The sequence below is a fragment of the Callithrix jacchus genome, chromosome 14, assembly GCF_049354715.1.
Source record: "Callithrix jacchus isolate 240 chromosome 14, calJac240_pri, whole genome shotgun sequence".
Lineage (NCBI taxonomy): Eukaryota > Metazoa > Chordata > Mammalia > Primates > Cebidae > Callithrix > Callithrix jacchus.
In genome coordinates, this window is record NC_133515.1 from 43,215,917 (window position 1) to 43,238,699 (window position 22,783).

At 43.1% G+C, this 22,783-nt stretch overlaps 1 long non-coding RNA gene across 1 annotated transcript in view; it reads left to right on the top strand.

Moving 5' to 3' along the window:
* The window catches only part of LOC144579270 (uncharacterized), a 31,841-nt gene extending 18,310 nt beyond the window's left edge, over positions 1-13,531 (top strand). The window contains exon 5 of the long non-coding RNA XR_013526507.1: positions 11,615-13,531. This is a non-coding gene — a long non-coding RNA (uncharacterized LOC144579270). The remainder of the gene's footprint in view (positions 1-11,614) is intronic.
* Positions 13,532-22,783: the final 9,252 nt, after the last annotated feature.

Below are 22,783 nucleotides of genomic sequence, written 5' to 3' on the forward strand. Positions count from 1 at the left end.
TTTGGGTGAGGGGCAGGATTGTCATTATTTTCTAAGCCTTACCTTTGAGCCAGGGCAGCCATGAGGCACCTCTCGCTAAGAGAAACTAATTGATTTTTCAAATTAGTTTTTATTTTTTCAGTGCACACAGTTCCAAACATCAAATTGAGCTAATATAACAAAACATGATTCCCTGACCCACCCTTCCCCACCCGACCTGTTCCCCTCCCTGGAGTCTTCCACTTTCAATTGATTTTTTCCTGGGTTTAGGTATCTTTATATTTCTAAATAGCATGCATAGTCTGTTATCTTTCACTTTATTGATTTGAGATATTGTCAACTGACTTCCTATTATGCTAGATGAGGATCTAGTCCTCTTGCTGCATCATCCCCATCCATCTGCTTCCTGTCCCTGCCCTCCCCATGAAATTAGATTATAGTTTTTGGTCAGATTAATATTCTCTATTTACATTACTATGCCTGGACAAATATTATTCACAGCTGAGCATTGTAGTGCACTGTGATTAGTTTCCTTTCTTACCTTTTGTTTTATCTGTAGTTAATAATTGCCTTCTTTTTCATTTACTCAATTTTCAGTACTTATTGCTAAATTATCTTGCAACTTCTGAAAGTCTCTCAGACATTTTTCTATAAAGCCAACAACATCAAGCAATCTAACAGTTCTTTTTTTGTTTTTATTTTCTGTTGGAACATCTCTCATGAAGATTTGTCTTCTCCCATCTAGGCTGGTTTTTTTCCTAGGCTTGCCAGGCTGCCGTATAGTCTTTCTGGGACTGATTTCTTTTGGCTGCCATCCTTGGGATTATTATTATTATTATTTGCTTTTCTCTTTGAGTTCGATTCTGTTTCTTTGATGTTTTCCTCTTTTTAGTTTAATACCTTGTTTTAATGGAGTACATGCTCCAATAGTCTGATCAGGTCAAAATGATGGTTCAACAATGATGGTCTTCCTCATCATGGCTGTCGCCTGAGGACACTGCTTCAGTCTGAACCAGGTGCCCTGTATGTCATGAGATGTCACTCTGGGATCTTTGTTCACTGTACTCTTGGTGATTTCCTTCACTTCTCTCCTGGGTTGAAATTCATTTTCTTTATCCCATGTCCTTCTCTTTGTTGCTTTACTTCTAACAGCTTCTAATAGTTTCCTGAGAAAGCAGACACGGGAGGCAGATATTTTGAGACTGCATGTCCAATGATGTCTTTAATATGCCCTTATACTTCCTTGGTTATTGGCCAACTACAGAATTATAGCTTGGAAAAAATTAAATTTGCTAGGTTGAAAAAATTTTTAGTAACTTTTTATAATGTGGGGGGCATTGCTCCACTGTCTTCTTGCTTTTAGTGTTGCTATTTTTTTTTTTTTTTTTTTTTTTTGAGACCGAGTTTCGCTCTTGTTACCCAGGCTGGAGTGCAATGGTGCGATCTTGGCTCACCGCAACCTCCACCTCCCGGGTTCAGGCAATTCTCCTGCCTCAGCCTCCTGAGTAGCTGGGATTACAGGCAAGCGCCACCATGCCCAGCTAATTTTTTGTATCTTTAGTAGAGACAGGGTTTCACCATGTTGACCAGGATGGTCTCGATCTCTTGACCTTGTGATCCACCCGCCTTGGCCTCCCAAAGTGCTGGCATTACAGGCGTGAGCCACTGTGCCCGGCCACTATTCTCTCTTATATTCTAAGACTTAGTTACCAAAAGACAAAAAGGGATGTGGTTAGGAATCCCTTCAATGGCTCTCTTCTAGTTAAGTGATCTCTTTGTTTTCCCTGCCTGCTATGTGTCAGGTGCTATGCACAATTCTCATTGAATTCTCACAGCAATCTTACGTAGTAGGTATTAATGCATTCATTATATAGATGATAACCCTAGGGCCAGAGATGTTAAATAACTTGCTGAAGCCTCTTGCAGCAACTTGAAGAGCCAAGATTCAAATCCACATCCATGTAGCTTCAAAGCCAAGGAAGACTCTGAGGTATGCTTAGAATTTTGCAAGGCCTCTGCCAAAAATGGGAGAGACCAGAGCATATACTTTCACTCCCTTTCATCATGTCCAAATATTTAGCAAAGTAAATATTTTTGCTTCATTATTTTGATTTTCTTTGTCCAGGGTTCTAATCATGTGCGTGTTGGATCTCTTTTGTCTGTATCTCACATCTCTAATTTTCCTCTCTAATCCTTTTTAACATTTTGATATTTATATTTAATATTGCTTGATTTTCTAATTTCAATATTTTAATTCTCTCATTTGTTTGTCACAATGTTTCTTTTCCTTCATTTCAATCATGGTTTCATTTATTTCTTTTACTGCTTTTTTGGGTTCTACCAGTTTACTCTTCATCTTCTCCTGCTGCTTTATTGTCTCTTCCCCAGCTCTTGCATATCTTCTTTGTCCTCTTACTTTGGAAAGATAATTGCCTATTGCATATATTTTTAATCCATGGTGAAGTATTTGTGGTCAAAATTTCATCTGCTCCATGACATTTCCAAGCTCTGTCTTTTGTTTTCCCTGTTTTCTTCTTTTCCTTTTCTTTTAGCATTTTTGGTATAAATTATATGCTGCTTTGTTTTCTATTACTCAACATTGCAGAAAATAAGCTATTCCTGGAACACCTCTTTGAATGAGATTCCTGTGTTGTGGGGCCAGGGCCATGTTCCAGACTAGCTGGAATTTGTGCGTGTGCTGGTTTCACTTTTATCACTTCCCAGCGAATGAAGAAAGACCAGTGTGCCATTTGTTTGTTTGTTTGTTTTAATGCAAGAGCTCTTTTTTCCCTTACTGCCAAAGAGATAGACCACTTTCCATCATTATGGCCTATCAGTATGATTTCTTGTTCTATCTTATTTGTATTTTGGAACCAAACTAGATTCAGGGTCACTTTTTCTGATAGAGTACTCCTTCAACATAATTAGAAAAACAGGGTTTTGATTTTGCCTGTTAAGGATGCCCTCCATCTTTAAGATGGCGAATTTTGCTGTTTTTTTTCCGAGATCTGTGGCTGTGGCACCTTCTCTCTGCAGCACTCTTTCTGTACACAAACACCCCCATCAAGATCCCTGTTTATGGCAGTTCTTCCGCATACCATATGGACTGGTGTTTTAGCTGTGTCTAAGCTTCTTTTAAAATGAAGCTTGCAGTTTTGTGTCTCATTTTCCTTGTTGCTTGTGGTTAAATTCCTGCAAGAGAGAGGGAGAAAGGTAACTTTGAAAAGCCATATTCAAACCAGCCACCCACTATAATTTCTTTTTCAGCCCTGTTGCACAACTTCATATTTACTGAACTCTGGTCAGGTTTGCCATTTATATCTCATTTCTTGCTCATTCTGTTTGTTTCTTTCCCCCTTTTCACTCTTGTTTTTGCAGGTTTTTCCTCAAGAAGTTCCACAGGAGATAAACTTTCTATTAGTCTGGGACCCCTGAAAAGTAGATTTCAAGTCATGAGTGAAAATAGCAAAAGATCTGGGTAAGGCTTGGAGAGATATCAGAGCATGATGCAGGTTTGACCCTGAGTGACGGAGAGAGGGAGAGAAGGTTGGGCAGAGGTGTTTTGGATTCCATTCAGTCAAAGGAAAGCTTTGGCAGAGATGTCGGAGAGTCCCCTGTCTCCGGGGAATGGGTTTACATTAGTATCTCTGCTACGTTCAGTCTTTGGCTGAGAGAAGCCATGATGCAAATGTATCCGTGGATTTCGGGCACAAAAGTGGGTCCCACGGTCAGTTACACTCCTGCAATCAGAGATCTGCAAAGCGCATTCTCATGGCAGCCACACTTTCTTTGCTCTGCATTTCTGAAAATATTTCATTTCAGCCTGACATTTGATTGATAGCTTAGCAGGACACAGAATTCTACATTCAAAATAATTTCCTTCAGAACCTGGAAAGAGTTGGATCCATGATCTTCCAGAGTCTAGTTGCTGATGAGAAGTTTGATGTCAATCTGACTTCCGATTTTTAAAGAATTTCGTTTCTCTCCCACACTGGCCGCTTTCTCTCCCTCCCTCTCTCTCATGAGCCTCTCTCTGCTTTTAGATGTACCCTATCTTCAGTGTGCAGAAATGTGTTAAAGAGTGTGTGACTGTCAACACTATGTGAACTTTTGTTTTTTGAGATGGAGTCTCACTCTTGTTTTTCAGGTTGGAGTGCAGTGGCGTGATCCTGGCTCACTGCAAGCTCTGCCTCCCAGGTTCAAGCGATTCTCCTGCCTCAGCTTCCCGAGTAGCTGGGATTACAGGCATGCATAATCACGCCCGGCTAATTTTTGTAATTTTTTAAGTAGAGACAGGGTTTCTTCATGTTGGTCAGGCTAGTCTTGAACTCCTGATCTCAGGTGATCCACCTGCCTCGGCTTCCCAAAGTGCTGGAATTACAGGCATGAGCCACCACACCTGGCCACTGTGAACTTTTTAAGGCTAAAAACTGGTTCTCTTCAGTCCTGGGAAATTTTCTTATATTATTTATTTTATCCACTATCTCTGTTTTCTCACTCTGGAACTTCTATTAGTCAGATAATTGACTTTCTAAATAGATCCTTTTCACTCTGATTCCATCTATTTGCCTTATGTTCTGGGAAAGTTCTTCGACTTTATCCTTCAATTCTATTAATTTTTCCTAATTAATTTTCTTATTCCTTTTCAATAGCATTCTGCTCTTGTTTTTGTCCCTATTCATACAACCACCCAAAAATTCTGAGGCTATTCATTAGAGGGTTTTTAAAAAAATGTTTTCCTTTCTTCACTGAGTTGCCTATTTCCTTTGGAGTGATTTGTTTTGTTTGCATTAGCCGTGTCAATTTATGCTCAGGTGTTTGTCTTCTCTCTGATGATTGGTTCTACTTAATAATGGGGAATGGTGTTGATTTTTCTCCAGAACTGCTGTGGGTTTCCTTGCTTATACAAGGTGTGTCTATTTCTCTTCTTAGGTCTCTCCTAGGAATGCGCATGCTAACTGGAAGATCTGCAGTATGGGCAGGGATCAGCTGTTGGCCCAATGCTCTTTTAGATAAACTGTAGAAAGTCAGCCTCTAAACTGGGATTTCCCAGTTCCATAAAGGAAGGGCTTTACTCTCAAGGGTTCTGCCAACTCTAGGAGACCTATTTCTAAGTTCAATATCTTTAGAGAAGTATCCTGTAGTTTTTGGCCTGAAGAAATGTTGGGCTTCCTGCAATGTATTTCTTGGCAATAGAGCTGAAGAGGATGTGAGAAGGGTCCACTTTGAATTAACTCCTTCCTTTTAAGACCCTCCTTCCCACCCCTGCCCTACTTTGTAACTACCATCTGGGGCCTGGTCCTGAAGCCTCCTGGAGCTTCCTGGGGCCCCTGGCTTTCTCCTTTGCTGCAGTTTCCTTTTGCATATTCTGAGATGCTTTGTTTCACCCTGTTTATTCATGAAATGTCTTGCATTCTTTTTTCATCTATAAGAAATTCACTGAAACTCCTCACCTACCAGTGATCTCTTTCCCACTTCATTTAGGATATGAGTTTATTCCTTCACCATCATTTTACTGGAGTGTCAGGCAGGACGGAAAGAACAGTGCTGTGCTTAACCTTCCAATTTAAACTTTAAAATCCTCACACTCCTTTACCTGTTTCACAGTAAGGAAAGAATTAGAATGCTGCCTCTCTTTGAGAATGCTCACATTCTTTTAAGGACGTTGCTTCTTCTGTAGCCTTCCTCTGAGAATGGGGTTTTCTCTTGCTTCGTAGCACCACTGAGCTCCTCGTAGCCTTATTTTGTGTCTTACCTAACTTAAATTCTATTGTCCAATGCTATAATCACTTCCTTAAAACTCCTTTACCCCCCTTTGCACCAGCTCACATGGAAAAATTGCAAACCTAGTTAAATCTGACTCTTGCCTACATTGTACCTAAACTCACACAAATTATTCAGGGTGGATATAAGCATAAAAACATTGACCATTTGTACCTTATAACTTTAATTCTCTTACATTTGTTGAAGTTTGTTCTATGGTTCAAAATATGATGGATCTATTTTGATGAATATTCGCTGTGCACTCTACATGAATGTGTATTCTGCTGCTGCCAGGTGAAGTGTTCTGTCAATGTCAATTAGACCAAGTTGGTTGGCTGTGTTGTTCAGGCCTTCTATAGTGCCGTTGATGTTCTATTTACTTTTTCTATCAGTTAATGAGAGCAGACCTTTGAAGTCTTCAACTACATTTATGGATTTGCCTATTTCTCCTTTCAGTACTTCAGTATTTATTTCATTTACCTTATTTTATATTTATTTATTTTTGAGATGGAGTCTCGCTCTGCTGACCAGGCTGGAGTGCAGTGGCACAATCTGGCTCACTGCAACCTCTGTCTCCCACGTTCAAGCTATTCTGCCGCCTCAGCCTCCCAAGTAGCTGGGATTACAGGTGTGCACCACCATGCCCGGCTAATTTTTGTATCTTTAGTAGAGACAGGTTTTCACCATGTTGCCCAGGTGATCACCTGGCCTAAGTGATCCGCCTGCCTCCACTTCCTAAAGCACTGGAATTACAGGCATGAGCCACCACGCCAGGCCTTCATTTCATTTACTTTAAAATTTTGTTCTTAGACACATACACATTTAGGATTGTTAAGGCTTTGTTGTGAAATGGTCACTGTGTAATGATGCTCTTTATTATCCCTAGTAATAGTCTTTCCTTTGCAGTCTTTGATATGAATGTAGCCACTTCAGCTTTCTTTAGATTCGTATTTGCATCATGTATCTTTTCCTGTCCTTCTACTTTGATCCCATCTGTACGTTCATATTAAAACATATTAAGGGTTTCTCGCTTACACACTGTTGGTAGGAGTGTAAATTATTTCAACCATTGTGGAAAGCAGTGTGGTGATTCCTCAAAGGGCTAAAAACAGAACTGTCATTTGCCCCAGCAATCCCATTATTAGGTATATACCCAAAGGAATAGAAACTGTGCTATCATAAAGATGTTCACACAAATGTTAATTGCAGTACAATAAACATTCACAATAGCAAAGACATAGAATCAACCTAAATGTCCATCAGTGACAAAATGTATAAAGAAAGTGTGGTACATATATACCATGGAATACTATACAGCCATAAAAAAGAACAAGATCGTGTCCTTTGCAGGGACATGGATGGAGCTGGAGGCCATTATCCTTAGCAAACTAGCACAGGAACAGTGAACCAAACACCACATGTTCTCATAAGTGGGAGCTAAATGATGAAGACTCATGGACACAAAGAAGGGAACAACAGACACTGGGGCCTCCTTGATGGTGGTGGGTGGGAGGAAGGACAGGATCAGAGAAAATAAGTATGGGGTACTAGGCTTAGTACCTGAGCGAGGAACTATTATCTGTGCAACAAATCCCCATGACACAAGTTTATTTATATAACAAACCTGCACATGTGCCCCCGATCCTAAAGTAAGTTTTAAAAAAGCAAGTTTCTTCCAGATAGCATACGGTTGAGCCTTTGAAAATACAATTTTGACAATTTCTGTCTTTTAATGGGAGTATTTAGGCTATTTACATCTAATTAGTGGCACAGTGGGTTTAACGCCACCATCTTGCTGGTTGTTTTCAATTTGTCCCATCTGTTCTTTGTTCCTCCTTCTCCCTCTTTTTCTGTCTGCTTTGGGATTGAGTACTTTTTATGATATAATTGTATGTCTACTACTGGCTTATTCTTATACCTCTTTAAAAAATATATTTAATGGCTGACCTAGAGTTTACAATGTATATTTTTAACTTACTACAGAACACCTCCAAATAATATTAGACACTCATCATGGTGTAGGAACCTTGCAACAGTATGCTTCCAATTTGCTCTTCTGATCCTTGGTGCTATTTCTGTGTACATTTTACTTTTAAATATTTTTTAACCCCCACAATACATTTGTATCATTTTTGCTTTAGGCCAGAGGTCAGCAAACCATGACTGCCAGGTCAGCCACACATTTTTATAAATAAAGTTTACTGGCGCACAGCCACTCCCATTTGTTTACACATTTCCTGGCTGCTTTCCCGCTACAGCCGCAGATCTGAGTAGCTGCAGCTGAGACCATCAGTCCTGCAAGCCTAAAATATTTATTATTCATATCTGGCCCTTTCACAAAATGTTTGCTGACTTCACTTTAGAAAATCATCTCTTAGTGCAATTAAAAAGAATTAATTGACCTTCATTTTTAGCATTTCTGGAGCTCTTGATTTCTTTTTGTAGATCCAAGTTTCTGTCTGGTACCATATTCCCCCTGCCTGGAGAATTTCCTCTAACATTTCTTGTAGCATAAGTCTATTGGGAACAAATTTTCTTGGTTGTTTTTCTGAAAAAGTTGTTATTTCGCTTTCATTTTTGAAAGCTGTTTCCGCTGAAAGGAGAATCCTGGATGGATGACCTTTTTGCTCTTAGTATTTGAATGATGCTGCTGCACTGTCTTCTGCTTGTGTCGTCTCTGAGCAGCTTCTGCTGCGAGTCTTTTCTCCTTTGTCTGTTATATGCCTTTTCCTCCCTGCCTCCCCACTGGCTGCCCTCAGGATTCTCTCTTTAACGGTGGTTTTCAGCATGGAGACGGTGCTATGTCCAGGCGTTTTTCTGTTTTGGTTTGGTTTTCTTTATTTTTTGGTGTTTATCCTTCTTGGTTCTCTGAGTTTTTTTGGATCTGTTGTTGGACGTATTCATTATCTTTATAAAATTCTTGACTACTGTCTCTTAAAATATGTTTTTGTCATGCCCTCTCACTCTTCTTTTCTTGTCCAAGAGAGGGGCCTGGGGAACTGCTTGACCTGCCTGTGCCTCAGAGGGAAGCACTCTCCAATCTCCTGCCCTGCTCATGGAAGCCAGTGGGAGGGAGCTTGTGAGCAAGCCCACATTCCCCTGGGTCACAGCCCCTGGGGACTCAAGACAGACACACTAGGTCACACTTGGCCTTTGGCGTTGGCCCATACTTTCGCTTATTTCTTCTTACCCACTTCACTCTCCTGGAGCTCCTTCCTCCCCGGCTTTGCCACAAGTGATACAGTTAGCAAGTTCTATCTCTCCTCAGGAAACCTTACCTCTCTTTGAAATTCAGGTAGTTTGTTGCTTTGTGACCTCAGCTCTCCGATAGTTTCCAGAGAAATTGTGATTGTGCAGCAGCTTAGGATGGGGTAACGTATTTTGTTTTGCAGTTTTCTACATCTTAAGCAGAAGCAGAGTCTCCCACTGATCGCACTTTTGATTCCTGACCGCATGCCCTTTACTACTGGTGGGAAATCTTACTGTGTCCCCCTGGTGTAATCATTCTCCACCACCTAGGTAGTGATGAGGTGGCATTGTTTGTTAGGGGTAATACCCAAGGTTTGTGGCCTCACACCAAGGAAATCAAGGATGTGGACATACGAGGAGTAGGTTAAGAGCGAAGGTTTAATAGCAAAAGAAAGAGAAAAGCTCTCTCTCCTGTGTTGTGAACTGAACGCGAGCCCAGGAATCTCGTCCAGCGAGAGGGTCCCAAACCTGGAAGAGAGCATGCGTGGAAAAAAAAGGGAGACAGAGAGAGAGAGACGGGGTCTGGAGAACTGATTAGGCAGTGCCCGAACAGCAGTGCCCAAACAGCGACTTTATTTGTGCAGTAGGTTCCATTATATAGTTTTCTCTTTAACATCATTACCTCAATGCAGATCATTACTCAAACAATAAAAGGAACAGAAAATTCCTGAGGGACAGTTCTGAGGCACTGTCAAAGGGAACAAATACTGATTTAAAGGATCAAGGGGGAAATAGGTGATGCTGATTATCAATATTGTCAGAACAATCAGTAACTTGGATAACAATCTTTAATTAACTAGAAGACACAAGCTCAGTAGTAAATCATGCATCTGCAAAAGACAAGGACCGCAGGGGAGGTCGCCAGGCTGAAACAATGCCTGGGAAACAAAGTCATAAAACAGGCTTAGATCAGGAGCCAGAAAAAGGGGGACACATGCCTTGTGAGACCACTTGGCATTCACCTAGCCGTTATCTCATCGGCCAAGAAAGCTGAAAATAGTGTCCTGCTTAATCATTCTCAATTTCCTCTTTCATTCTCTTCTTGATTTCCTTTTTCACATAGCTCGACAGCCTCCAGCCAGGGAAAATGGGTAAAGAATCAAGCTCACCTAATGGCGGAGGCCAAATTGTTAGCCTCTCGCTGGGGCGATCCCCATACTCCTGCAAAGAGAGAGGGGCTCTAGAATGGGTCTTCAGGTTCTAAGGTGAGATGCACGGGGTATGGGGTATTGTAGACTAGTTTGAGGAGGCTGGGTCTGATTTACATAGGGCCCAAAAGATTGGTCAGACTGATAGCTTGGGAAGAAGCTGGTCACCCCCACTAGTCTTTTAAATGTAGATGGACCCTCTGCCTAGCCAGCACCAGGTTGCTGCTGCTTTACTGCACGCGTCGCAACAAAGCAAAGGGAAGAAGGAGCCTCCATGTTGAACATGCCTGGCTTCCAGGTACCCTTTTTCCATTGTCACGGCTGCTGGCATTTGCCCGTGCAACCTTCTAGCTTGTGTTTCTATGTTTGCAGCTTGAGTTTTCAGGCTGCTCTTTGTTTAAAAATGAAATGATTTTGCGGCTGCTTTTTATTAAAAGGGAAATGTTACTGAGGACTCTCTTACCCTCACTAACTGCCTAAATAATTTCTTTTGGGTTCCTGTATCAGTGATTCCAAACTTTTCCCTCTCTCCTCCTGCAAGCTCTCTTCCACTCAGCTCACAAATTTGCTTTCAATTTCACTGATAAAATTAAAAGAAACATTCCACAATCTCCCACTATGACTTACCTACCTGGATCTACTCCTTGCCTTCCATCTTATTCCTTGGATGAGTGGCCCCGATCCTAGCAGAGGACAACACGCTCATTTGTCCATCAGTCCCAGCCTCTCTCCCACACTCAAGGGCCTCGCTTAGCATTTCTCCCTCTCCTTCTTGTCACAAATTTCTCCTGTTAGCTATGTCATTCCCATCAGCAAACAAACATTTCTCTCTTTCTTCCATTAAAAATGCCCAATATTGTTTTCATATCTCCCTTTAGCTATTTCCCCCTTTTCTTTTCTCATTTACAGCAACATTTCTCAGAAAAGTTGCCTGAATTCACACCCTTGCCATTTTTTCTTGAACTCGATCCAACTGGACTAAACTCAACCTTCCAGTTCACCAAAACGACTCTTGGGGAGATGATCAGTGACCTCTTAGTGGCTAAATCTGGGTTCAAATCTCAATTCTCACTACTTGACCATACATCTCAGTTTGCCCACAACATCCTTAACTTACTGTTCTGCCAAAGTTGTTGAGTGTCCTTTTTTGACTTTAGAAGTGCCATATTTTGTAAAGAATATGGTCACTCTTATCTGTGGCATTTGATACATTTGGTCCTGCTGTCTTCCTTAACATTCTTTCTTCATCTGGCCTCTGGACACCACTCTCCTGGCTGTCTTCCTCTATTACTGGCTACAAGACCTTGTAAATCTGCCCTTCATCCCCATTACCTGTATGATCTCATCTACTACTATAATAATTGTGTGACTATTAGATTAACGTATTTGTCAGCTATTGCTACAATAATGCTGTATAACAAATGGTCTTACAATTTCAGTGACTTACAACCACAATAATTTATTTCTTCTGATAGCTTTATGGAATGGATCAATGAGAATAACCTCAAAAAATTTGTATGTGGAATCTTCACCAACCCAGTAAGAATTCAGGACTCTTAGAGCCCCACAGTGGCGTCCAGCTCGCTCCTCTGCGACAGACTGAAGGCTTCGAGCAAACTTCAGCTGGTTAACACCATGATGGACAGGCTTGCTGTAAGTTGCACCATTAGGAACTGGGTGTTTTTGGTCACCACGGCGAACACGAATCCTATATATTACGTAACCTTGCTTGGCCTTGTAGCCTAGTCGGCGCGCTTTATCAGGCTGGGTGGGGCGGGAGCCCTGTGGAGAGCAGAGAGCTGGCGGTGCTGCCAGCTGCGGACCCTCAGAAGAAAGCGCATGACATCAGACTGCTTCTTTTTCCATAGCTCCTGGATATACTTGTATGCACCCATCTTGGCTTACCTGATGGCTGCCACCAGACGGAAAGCACAACCATGATAATTTATTTCCATGCTTCTAGGTCTATAGATTGGCTGTAATTTGGGTGGATTAGGCTGGGCCAGATGGGACTCCCAATTTCTGGTTGAACTCAAGACTTCTCCATGTGTCCGGGTTGAAAGGGCCCCATTCACTCTGCTCTAGACTGACTGGTTCCCTACTTCTCCTTAGGATGCCAGGAATGCTCCCCACTTAGCCCCTTTCCATTGCTCTGCCTCTGACTTGTGCAGTTTCCCCTCTGATATCTGCATGCCTCAATTCATCACCTTCTTAATGGATTGATTCAGATATTAATTTATTTGTGTACAGTTTGGCTACTCTTGATGTTTGGCTATTTATCTATTTATTGTCTAATCATCAGCCGCTTGCTTAGTGGATTGTGCCTGTGTTGACAGTTCTACTCCCAACTTCATAACCTCTTTAGGGCTGGTAGCATACCAAACAATGTTTTGAAGCCACAAAATTAGACATCGATAAAAATTAATGCAAACATAATTTATTACTCTGTGAAATTCAGTGTAGGCATTTTCAATTTGTCAACAAACCTTAAGAGACACCTATCTGTTAAATAGAATTAGATAAAACATAGGTCCAGACGGAGGTACAATTTACTAATCTGCCATTGTTACTGCCACATTATTAGCCACAAAAAGCAACCTCTGCTCCTTTCTAAACTTCCCATGTTTACTACATCGCGCAGGCCTCTATTTGTGTATTTCACTTTCCCATAATGATTATATTGGACTTTATTGCCATTTATAGAAATGTGGGTGGGTCTAATAAGTTTCCTTAGAGCTTGTTTAATTCTCTCAAAAAAACTTTTTGGACGGAGTCTTGCTCTGTCTTCTAGGCTGGAGTGCAGTGGCACAATCTTGGCTCACCACAACTTCCACCTCCCAAGTTCAAGCGACTCTCCTGCTACAGGCGTGCACCACCACACCCAGATAATCTTTGAGTTTTTAGTAGAGACAGGATTTCACCATGCTGGCCAGGCTGGTCTCAAACTCTTGACCTCAGGTGATTTGTCCACCTCAGCCTCCTAGATTGCTGGGATTACAGGTGTGAGCCACTGCACTCGGCCAATTCTCTCAAATTCTATTCCTGCAGACACTTGCACGTGGGCTTGCAAATCACAGAAAATACACCTTGGTGCCAGCAGGTGGCACCCTCCCCATGCCCAGGCTCCTCTCAAGAACTGCATTCTGGAGTCCAGGAAACTTTGGTTTGGGAAACATTTGCCAGAGTTTCTGGTTCTGATCTTTCCCCAACAAGCACCTGTTTGACTGGCATTTCCTGGCATGCGCCCATATTAGCATATTTCTTTGTTGGCTGAGCTTGGCTTGAAGGGAGGTTTCGGTAATTGATTACTTCACACCAGGGAAGTTCAGACTTCCTTAGCTTAGAAACTAAACTACACAGAGTGGTGAAAATAAACAGTCTTGAGTAACTCAACATGGATATTGCTGTTATACTAATAGGGTGTTAATTAGTAAAGAGCGCTTAACTTTTTTACTGCCAACCTAAACAAGCTGACTATGTTTTTGGCTACGGGCCCTACAACTGCATCTCAAAGTGCTTTGCAAACATTAATTAAACACTTCAGTGCATATCCAAGTAGTAGGTATCATCAAACCCTTTTCCAAGATGTGGAAAACAGATTCCCTAAGCCAGTCCTTGCTTAACGTTAGGCCCAAACCGGGACTCGGTTTAGAATTCTGTGAACACTTCTGACACTCTCTGCCCCCAGTTCCACAGAGTGTTCTAGCAACTCAGCCTTTTAGCCAGACCATGGACCTTCTCATTTGCCAGCAACTGCAGGTCTGAATTTTTCCAGGCTGAGGTCGATTCCTTCTACCCCATCGATTTGTCTTTACTGATACATCATAACCTGTCACCTCCCTGTCACTTAATTTCTATTTCAGAAACTGTCATCTTTAAGAAGGTGGCTCACAACCTTTGATACACAGACTTAGGGTGGCTGGATGCAACATTTCTCAGGAACTCCCAAGCACCATGCCACAGTAATCTGATGTCCTCTCTGAAAAGATGTCCTTTATCTTTCTGTCATGGTAAGACTCAGGTTCTGGGCCACAGGGCTTGGTGGGCTTGAAATGCTCAGGTCCTATGAGGAGTAAAGGGCTTCTTCCCTGAGCCTTCTATTCCAAGAGTGTTCCTCTCTTCCTCAAAGACACAGAGAACAAAATGCACAGGACACTCAGAAGTGAGGAGTCCCCCCCATACATTCCATGCTGGTGCATCCAAGGCACACTGTTTATGCTCTACCCTGCTTGGGGAGCAGTGGCTCCCAGGTGGGCTGGGCCAGTATCACAGAAGCGGGTGGGACCCCCTGTCATGCCCAGAGGCTGACCTGCTCTCGGGAGTGAGCCCTGTGGAGTTATCAGGCTCAGTGCTTCCGTTCCATCTACCTTGGACACGTGCTGTGGTTATAAACCAAGGATGCAACACGCCCTGGGCTTTACTACCTGCCTTCTGGATGTGATGTCAGGCTGACCTGTCAAGCTGTGACAGGCACCTGGGAGCAGATTACTCACTCCACTCTGCTGAGTTAGGAGAATATTCCCAGAATGGGTTTCACACGAGATGAATTGTCTGAACTCAGGATGTGGTTAGCTGTAAATGGCTCACACCTGGCGGTTCCTCCAGAAAAGCTCTCCAGGAGGAACCCTTCTGCCTTTAGTGAACTGAGCAAGGGAATCCTGACCTCCAGCCAGATACCCTGCAAGGGCTACCTAATTGCAATAGGAGATTTGCCTGGGTAGACAGCTGGAGGAGCTGCTATTAGCTTCCTGTCACCTGCTTTCCTTGGTTTCTTGACTTTCCAAGGTAGAGCAGAACTCCCTAAGTAATTAATCCTTTGCAAGATGAGTCACCAGACTTGGGCTATACAGGACTAGAATGTTTAGTTGAGGCAGTTCATGTTGTAAACGTAGTGCTTTGCGGATATCTGGAACCTTGGCAGTACTGTGTATGGATTTCCTGAGCCATCAGCAGAACATGCAGTTAGGTAAGAGGCTCTTGGGGTGTTTCCAGTCTCTGGAGGTCCTAGCCTTGCTAGAGATGTGAGTTCATTGGCACACAGTGTGTCTATCTAAGCTGAGGCAGGACTGGAGTTTGCAGTATGAATGATTGAGTGGGGCTCATTTGTGGATGCAGTAAACTGGATGTTTGTGTTTCCCCAAATTCATATATTGATACTCTAACCTCCAATGGAGTATTAGGAGGTGGGGTCTTTGGGAGGTGATTTGGTCCTGCAGGAGGAGCTAGTATCATGAGGCTATAGTATCCTTACAGGAGACTCCAGAGGGCTCTGTTCCTCTTCCTGCCATGTGAGGACAGAGCTAGGTAACATCTGTCTTTGGGCCAGGAAGCAGGTCCTCACCAGACACCAAATCTCTCAGCATCTTGATCTAGAACTTCCAGCTTCCAGGAGTGTGAGAACCCCACCCAGACTGTGGCACTCTGTTACAGCAGCCCCTGCAGACTGAGACAGTGGAGGTCTTTGGCCACCAGCTTAATGGCCAGACACCTTCCTTCTGCACAAAGGAGGAGCAATTTTGGTAGCATTGTTCTGTTACATGGTGGTTCCCTAACTACTCCAGGAGTGGCAGGTTCTGTGAGTGCTATACAGAGGGGTGGAATATTCTACTCTGCTTAGCCAAAATGAGGAAGGAACGAGGGGAAGAGAAGTAGGAAAGGAAAAGAAGCCCCTAGAATTTGGTTAAGTCACGTCATAATCCCAAGAGTGCCCACCTTAAGACAGCAACTGATGAAGACAATGATGGCTCTGGGGACATACGCAGCCATCTGGATGGGAGGTGTGGATATACAGTCACACCTACTGTTTACCACAGTGCACAATACAGACCACCACTACCTGCCTAAAAAATGTTTTCAAACACATGCTTTCAAAAAAGTAAGGAAAGTCTCTAAAGGCCCCAAAGAAACAGGGATGGGAATCCAGAGAGGCAAGTGAGAAACAGTTGGTGGTAGCCCCGGGGATTTATGGCAATTCCCCATGACCTGGAACATCGTGTGCACGACCATACATAGGACAGGATATTCCCATGGTGGAAGGGTGTATTGGAGACTCAAATAAAACAGTGACTACCAAGGGCTATACCATCAGTTACAGAAGCAGAAAAGAAAATGTTGATTCCACAAAAATGAAGGCAGCAAGAATACATGTCTCAGCCTTAGCTCTAGGTAGAGGAAAAAGGAAAGAAGAAAAAAAGAAACTCTCACTTCCCTGAGAATTTGTAAATAAAAGCTGGCCTTCATGCAGGAAGGGACCGGAATCTGTGCTAAACAAGTGGTTGAAAGATCCTCAAGCCTCCCTAACTAGTGGTGTGCCTACCAAAGTACTTAAGAGGAAGCATACTAATGTCTACAACTTACTTTCCAATACATTTAAAATAAGATAGATTGATGGATGGAGAGAGAGGGATGTGTGGACGGACAGACTCATGATTAAGCAGGAGAGTAAAATGTTAGTAACATCTAGGTGGTGGGTACAGGACATCATGATTCGCAGTTTTCTCATTGCTCTAAGTTTCTGTATATTTAAGCCTTCTTTAATGTCCTTCTGTAAAGCTTAATCATCTTCTCTGCTGATAGCTCATATATCTTTTGTTGGATTTATTCCTAAGGTCCTAATATTTTTAATTGTTATTATAAATGTGTCATGAGGATTCTTCAAGATATTTGGCTTTCCACATTACCAGAAATTAATCTTTGAGATTTTGAACGTTTTTTTCATGGACTTGGTTGCAAACATGTGTTGTCTGTGGTTAAATATTCCACTTTTAAAATCTACCTTCTAACTCATGATCCCTTTGAAACTGTAACTGGTTTAAACTGTAACTGTAACTGTAACTCTCCTAGGCCTCGTCAGCCTACAAGATCACATTTCTATTTATGCCTAGAATTAATATGGCCTTACTCCCCTTCATGATGCTTTCCTGCAGGAATCTAGTGTTGTATCTAGTTGCCTCTGCCCCCCCTAAGGATTTCTGAGTTCAAGCAGAGCTGATTCTGTGTTCCACAGGCCTCTGTTGGGTGCTGCTGGCTGTGAGGTCCTGTGTCTCACTCTTGGCAGCTGAGCCACCAATGAGCCTTACCAACACTGTGCTGGGGATCTCCCAAGACTCCAGCTGCCCTTGCCTGAAACACCTCTTCCCAAGGACAAGCACACACCCATCCCTTAATTCCTCGGAGTAATGGGTAATCCAGGAGCAGAAGGTTCAGAGATGGCAGGGGTGACGGGTAGGGGAGACAACACCAGATATAGCCCAGGCCCAGGATCACACCTCTGTGGGACAGGTGCCAGCTTCTCTCCACTAACAGCCCTACTATTGAGCCTGTAAGTCCAAACCCAACTCGACAAGACCCAGAGAGAGAAAAGGGTTTTTGAATCTCTTCACTCTGAGTTTTGCCTCCCTACTCCTCATTTCCTATCCCAGGTAAAACTCCTTCCAAGATGATTGACAATGGGAAACTCCACTCCCCTTAGGGGAAACCCCACTTCCTCCCAAAGCGGATGGTCCCTTTGCAATCAATCGCCCCTAACAAGACATCACATCAGAGCATCCTGATCTAATATGGGCATGCTCAGTTATTCTGTCATAAGTAATTCTGCATCAAGAAGATAGATATTGGGAGAGATACTGCAGACAGGCACACTTAACCCAGTTCCAAACCCATCCTTGAAATGTGTGCTGATCTGTTTGCCTCGCCCCCTAGGAAGAATGGCTCTAAGATTCAGGGCTGACTGTGGTTTTCCTGGGGAGAAGCGTGTTATGGCAGAGTCCAGGAGTGTGAGTATGGCAATGTCTGCTGCCATTGAAGAGAAGGACTCTGAAAGTTAATGCTAATGGGCTGATCTCAACAGACATACAGAGTTCTCCACTGCACTCGTAGTCAGAGTGCAGAGGCCCAGGGTAGCACACCAGAGCTGCCGCCCAGCATGGCCTGAAGTGAAGGCACACACAACCAGCATGTTAGAGAGAGAGCTTCCACACTCCCCTCTGGCCAGGGTAGAACTTCTCATGACCTAGGGGCACACACAGGTGGGTAAGGAGTATGGAGGCGACACACTCAAGGCAGCTTTCAGGAGTGATGTCAGAACCGAAAGCATAAGAGACAGGCCACGAGATGCTGCATTTTCCAGAGGCTGGGAAGGTGGTGTTCATTACCATCGCTCCAGGAGCCAGGTCTGAAGCTTTGTAGGCATCATCTCCCATGCTCTTTGCAGGCCTGTAAGAAAGGCATCAAACTATCCCTGGTCTAAAAATTGGGGAGGGTAAAAGGGTAGAAGCCGGGTCCTGCTCAGTCTAGCTTTCAAGCCCTTGCTCTTAATCCCTGTTCTGTTCACTTGCTTAGGCAAAAAAAGAAAGAGCAAAAATAACAAACTGCTGTTTTTTTTTAGCTATCATATTTAGCAAAAGTTTAAAAAATAATAGTTACCGCTACCAAGAAAACAGTGAAAGGGGTAGCCTCACTTAATCATGAGCCCAAGCTCTCTAGAAATTTTTATATCACATGCTTTGAGTCAGCAATTATATTTCTATGCTAAAACCATGCAAAAACCTCTGAAATTTACCTTAAGGAAACAACTGAAAGGTGGACAAAGATTTGTGTACAGCTGTTGTTGTTTTGCAAGTAAAGTTGCAAGAAAATGAAAATGTTGCAAATGTTTAAAGGGATCTGTCGAGTAAGTGCTGTTACATCAGTTCAATGGGATGCTATGCAATTTTTCTAAGTGATGTTTTCAAAGAATGTTTTTTGACTTGAAAAATGCTCATCACATAATTTTAAGTGGAAAAAAGCATGAGATATTTTTTGTCTCTTAATATAATTTAATAGAGTTTGCAGGGTTCCCCCCCTTTAGGTCATACAGATTTCTTACTAGGGTACCCTATACTTTAATGAATGGATCATCTTTGTATCTGGTTGTTGGTGATGTATTTAGTATTTGCATTATTTTCTAGTATATAACTAGTTTCTTTATATTATATAATAAATTTTTAGTTAATTCTCTTGAATATTCTAGCCACAAATGCAAATAACATTTTTTAAACTTATTTTTTCAAATATCCATGCCCCAAGTCTGGTTGGTGTTTATGGCATTTTCTCAGAATTTCCAGGTCTGAGTTAAATGATTGTCATTGTTATCTGCAACATCTTCCACTTCTCCATCAGCCAGTCTACCCATCTTCTTCCTAACTCCTCCAGAAAGGAGAAGTTGCTAATTTGATTGGTCAACACGGAGGGAACTGCCTGGGTCTTGCTTATCAGTGGGCAGCATCATTACAGAGGTGATAGCGCAGCCAGGCTCTGTTCTCACTTTCACTTAATGCACCAGAATCATAGGCTACACCATGCCTCACTCCTGCTGAGGACTGGCCTGACCACACTGCTTATTGCTTCAGCCTCCCATACCATGGAACCCACCAGAAGAAGACAAGACCCCAAGATTTAGACCCAGGCTTACGGAGCGCCTAAGCTACCTGCTTCATCCGAGCCTTGACCTACTCTGGATGAGATTAGGCTCTGGTCCAACTGTCACATGACACTTGAGTGCCTTTCTGCTCTTGCTCCTTGTTTGAGTAGCTGTTGCAGGAGGCTCACAGAGGGAGAAGTGATGGTTAGATGAGATTCAGGCTTCCCTTGGATCTTGTAGTCAAATACTGTCTCTTTCCACTAACCCTCCACCCATCTTCTGCTCTTTTTGGTTCAGGCTGCAGGATTTCACTTTCATCCCATGTGGCAAGATCAGACCTAAACCATGGCCCCTCTAAATTGCAGTCATCCCTTCTCAGATTTCTTCTTCCATGGGCACCATGTGGTCAAGGAGTGTGAACTTCCAGAGCATCGAGTCCTCTCTCTGTATCCTCTTTGCTGCCCCCTTTCATGCAGTAAGTCCTGGAGCTACTACCATGTGCAGCCTTCACAACCTTAGGGTGGTGCTTAGCAGTGGGGGTGAACTAGACATTTTTGGCTCCCATCCTCTTTCCCTCCTTCTTCCACATTATCCTGTTCTGGTAGGAATTCCCTCCTTTGGGTTTGTGCTAGAGAAGATGACTCCAGATTAATCTACAGAAAATCAACTCCAGATGGATTAAAGACTTAAACATAAGACCTAGCACGATAAAAACCGTAGAAGGAAATCTAGGCAAAACTATCCAGGACATAGGAGTAGGCAAGGACTTCATGAACAAAACACCAAAAGCATTGGCAACAAAAGCCAAAAGAGACAAATGGGACCTAATGAAACTCCACAGCTTCTGCACAGCAAAAGAAACAGTCACTAGAGTGAATCGGCAACCAACAGAATGGGAAAAAATTTTTGCAGTTTACCCATCTGACAAAGGGCTGATATCCAGAATTTACAAAGAACTCAAACAGATTTACAGGAAAAAAACAAACAAGCCCATTCAAAAGTGGGCAAAGGATATGAACAGACACTTTACGAAAGAAGACATATATGAGGCCAACAATCATATGAAAAAATGCTCATCGTCACTGGTCATCAGAGAGATGCAAATCAAAACCACATTGAGATACCATCTCACGCCAGTTAGAATGGCGATCATTAAAAAATCTGGAGACAACAGATGCTGGAGAGGATGTGGAGAAAAAGGAACACTTTTACACTGTTGGTGGGAGTGTAAATTAGTTCAACCATTGTGGAAGACAGTGTGGCGATTCCTCAAGGCCTTAGAAATAGAAATTCCATTTGACCCATCAATCCCATTACTGGGTATATATCCAAAAGACTATAAATCGTTCTACTATAAGGACACATGCACACCAATGTTCATTGCAGCACTGTTTACAATAGCAAAGACCAGGAATCAACCCAAATGCCCATTGATAGTAGACTGGATTGGAAAAACGTGGCACATATACACCATGGAATATTATGCAGCAATCAGAAATGATGAGTTTGTGTCGTTTGTAGGGACATGGATGAATCTGGAGAACATCATCCTCAGCAAACTGACACAAGAACAGAAAATGAAACACCGCATATTCTCACTCATAGGCGGGTGATGAAAAATGAGAACACATGGACACAGAAACGGGAGTACTAAACACTGGGGTCTATTGGGGGGAAAAGGGGAGGGCCAGTGGGAGGGGGAGGTGGGGAGGGATAGCCTGGGGAGAAATGCCAAATGTGGGTGAAGGGGAGAAGCAAAGCAAAGCACACTGCCATGTGTGTACCTACGCAACTGTCTTGCATGCTCTGCTCATGTACCCCAAAACCTAAAATCCAATAAAAAATTTAAAAAAAAAATCAACGAAATGACCACTGACCTTAAACTACCCAATAGTTTATAGCAGCTGGGGATGCAATGGCCCTCTGTCCACATGCAAGGCAGAGGGGACCGTCAGAGGGTCCTGGGCAGTGTTCCAGCTGAAAGAAATCCTGCTCATTTGATTCCCTAGTCTGTAATCCCAGGGGTCCCCTGAGCAGTATTCCAGGAGCATCTTCCAGGGTTTAGAGGTGGTTGTGGGATGGCCATTCTGAAAGTCTCTTTCATTCATTCCCACCTGGAAGGAAACGGGGGGTGTAAAGCTAGGAGAAAAACTAAAACTTGGAAAGTTCTTAAAGCCTATTTAAACAGTTTCATGCAGCATAGATCATTATAAATGTGTCTTTTTTTCTCTTTTTTTGAGACGGAGCCTCACTCTGTTGTCCAGGCTGGAGTGCAGTGGCACAATTTTGACTCACTGCAACCTCCGCCTCCTGGGTTCAAGTGATTCTCCTGGCCTCCGTCTCCCGAGTAGCTGGGATTACAGGCACCCACCACCACGCCCGGCTAATTTTTGTATTTTTAGCAGAGACAGAGTTTTGCCATATTGGCCAGGCTGGTCTCAAACTCCTGACCTCAGGCAATCAGCCCACCTCAGCCTCCCAAAGTTCTAGGATTACAGGTGTGAGCCACTGTGCCCTGTCATAAATGTGTCTTTAATAGAAATTGCTTCGGAGAATCATGGCCACAGGAAGGGGCAGTACCATGGCCTGCTCATCCCCTGCCCACCTAACAGCAAATGGCTTGGAAGAAGCCAAGGCAACACTTAAAACTTCCAAAAATGTACTGGAAGCTTCTAGTAAGGCCAACTGGGCAAGAAGAAGAAATGCAAAGCACTCAGATTAGAAAGGAAGAAGTAAAATTATCTCTATTTTCAGATGTCACCCTCATGACTTGAGAGGGAGGTACCAGAATGTCCCTTGACCTTTGTTGGGATCCACTGGCCTCTGCTAAGGGTCAGCTTGCCCAAGGGAGCTTGGCATCATCTTGTTTCCCAGCTTTGTCTGCTACTGAGGTGAGGCCATCAGTGTCGGGTTGACACTGCCTTTGTCCTTCTTGTCCCAAGGACAGGACCTCTTTGGTTGTGCCAATTATCTTGACACCTTCTGCACCACACTGGGGACACATGCCTTGTGAAACTGTCCTCAGGTCTACCCACCTAGATGCCTCATTCAGCCATGAATATAGCATCTCCCAGCTGCTATGTTGGAGGTGGGTCTTCACAAAGCTTTCAACCTCCCAAGCTACACCCATGGGTGCCAGGCCCCAGCTTTTCCTGAGAGAGAGCGATTCAAAGCAGGAAGTGGAAGGAAGGCTCTGTGAAAAGCCCGAAGACATGGGGATGTGAGCAGTGATTTATAATGGATC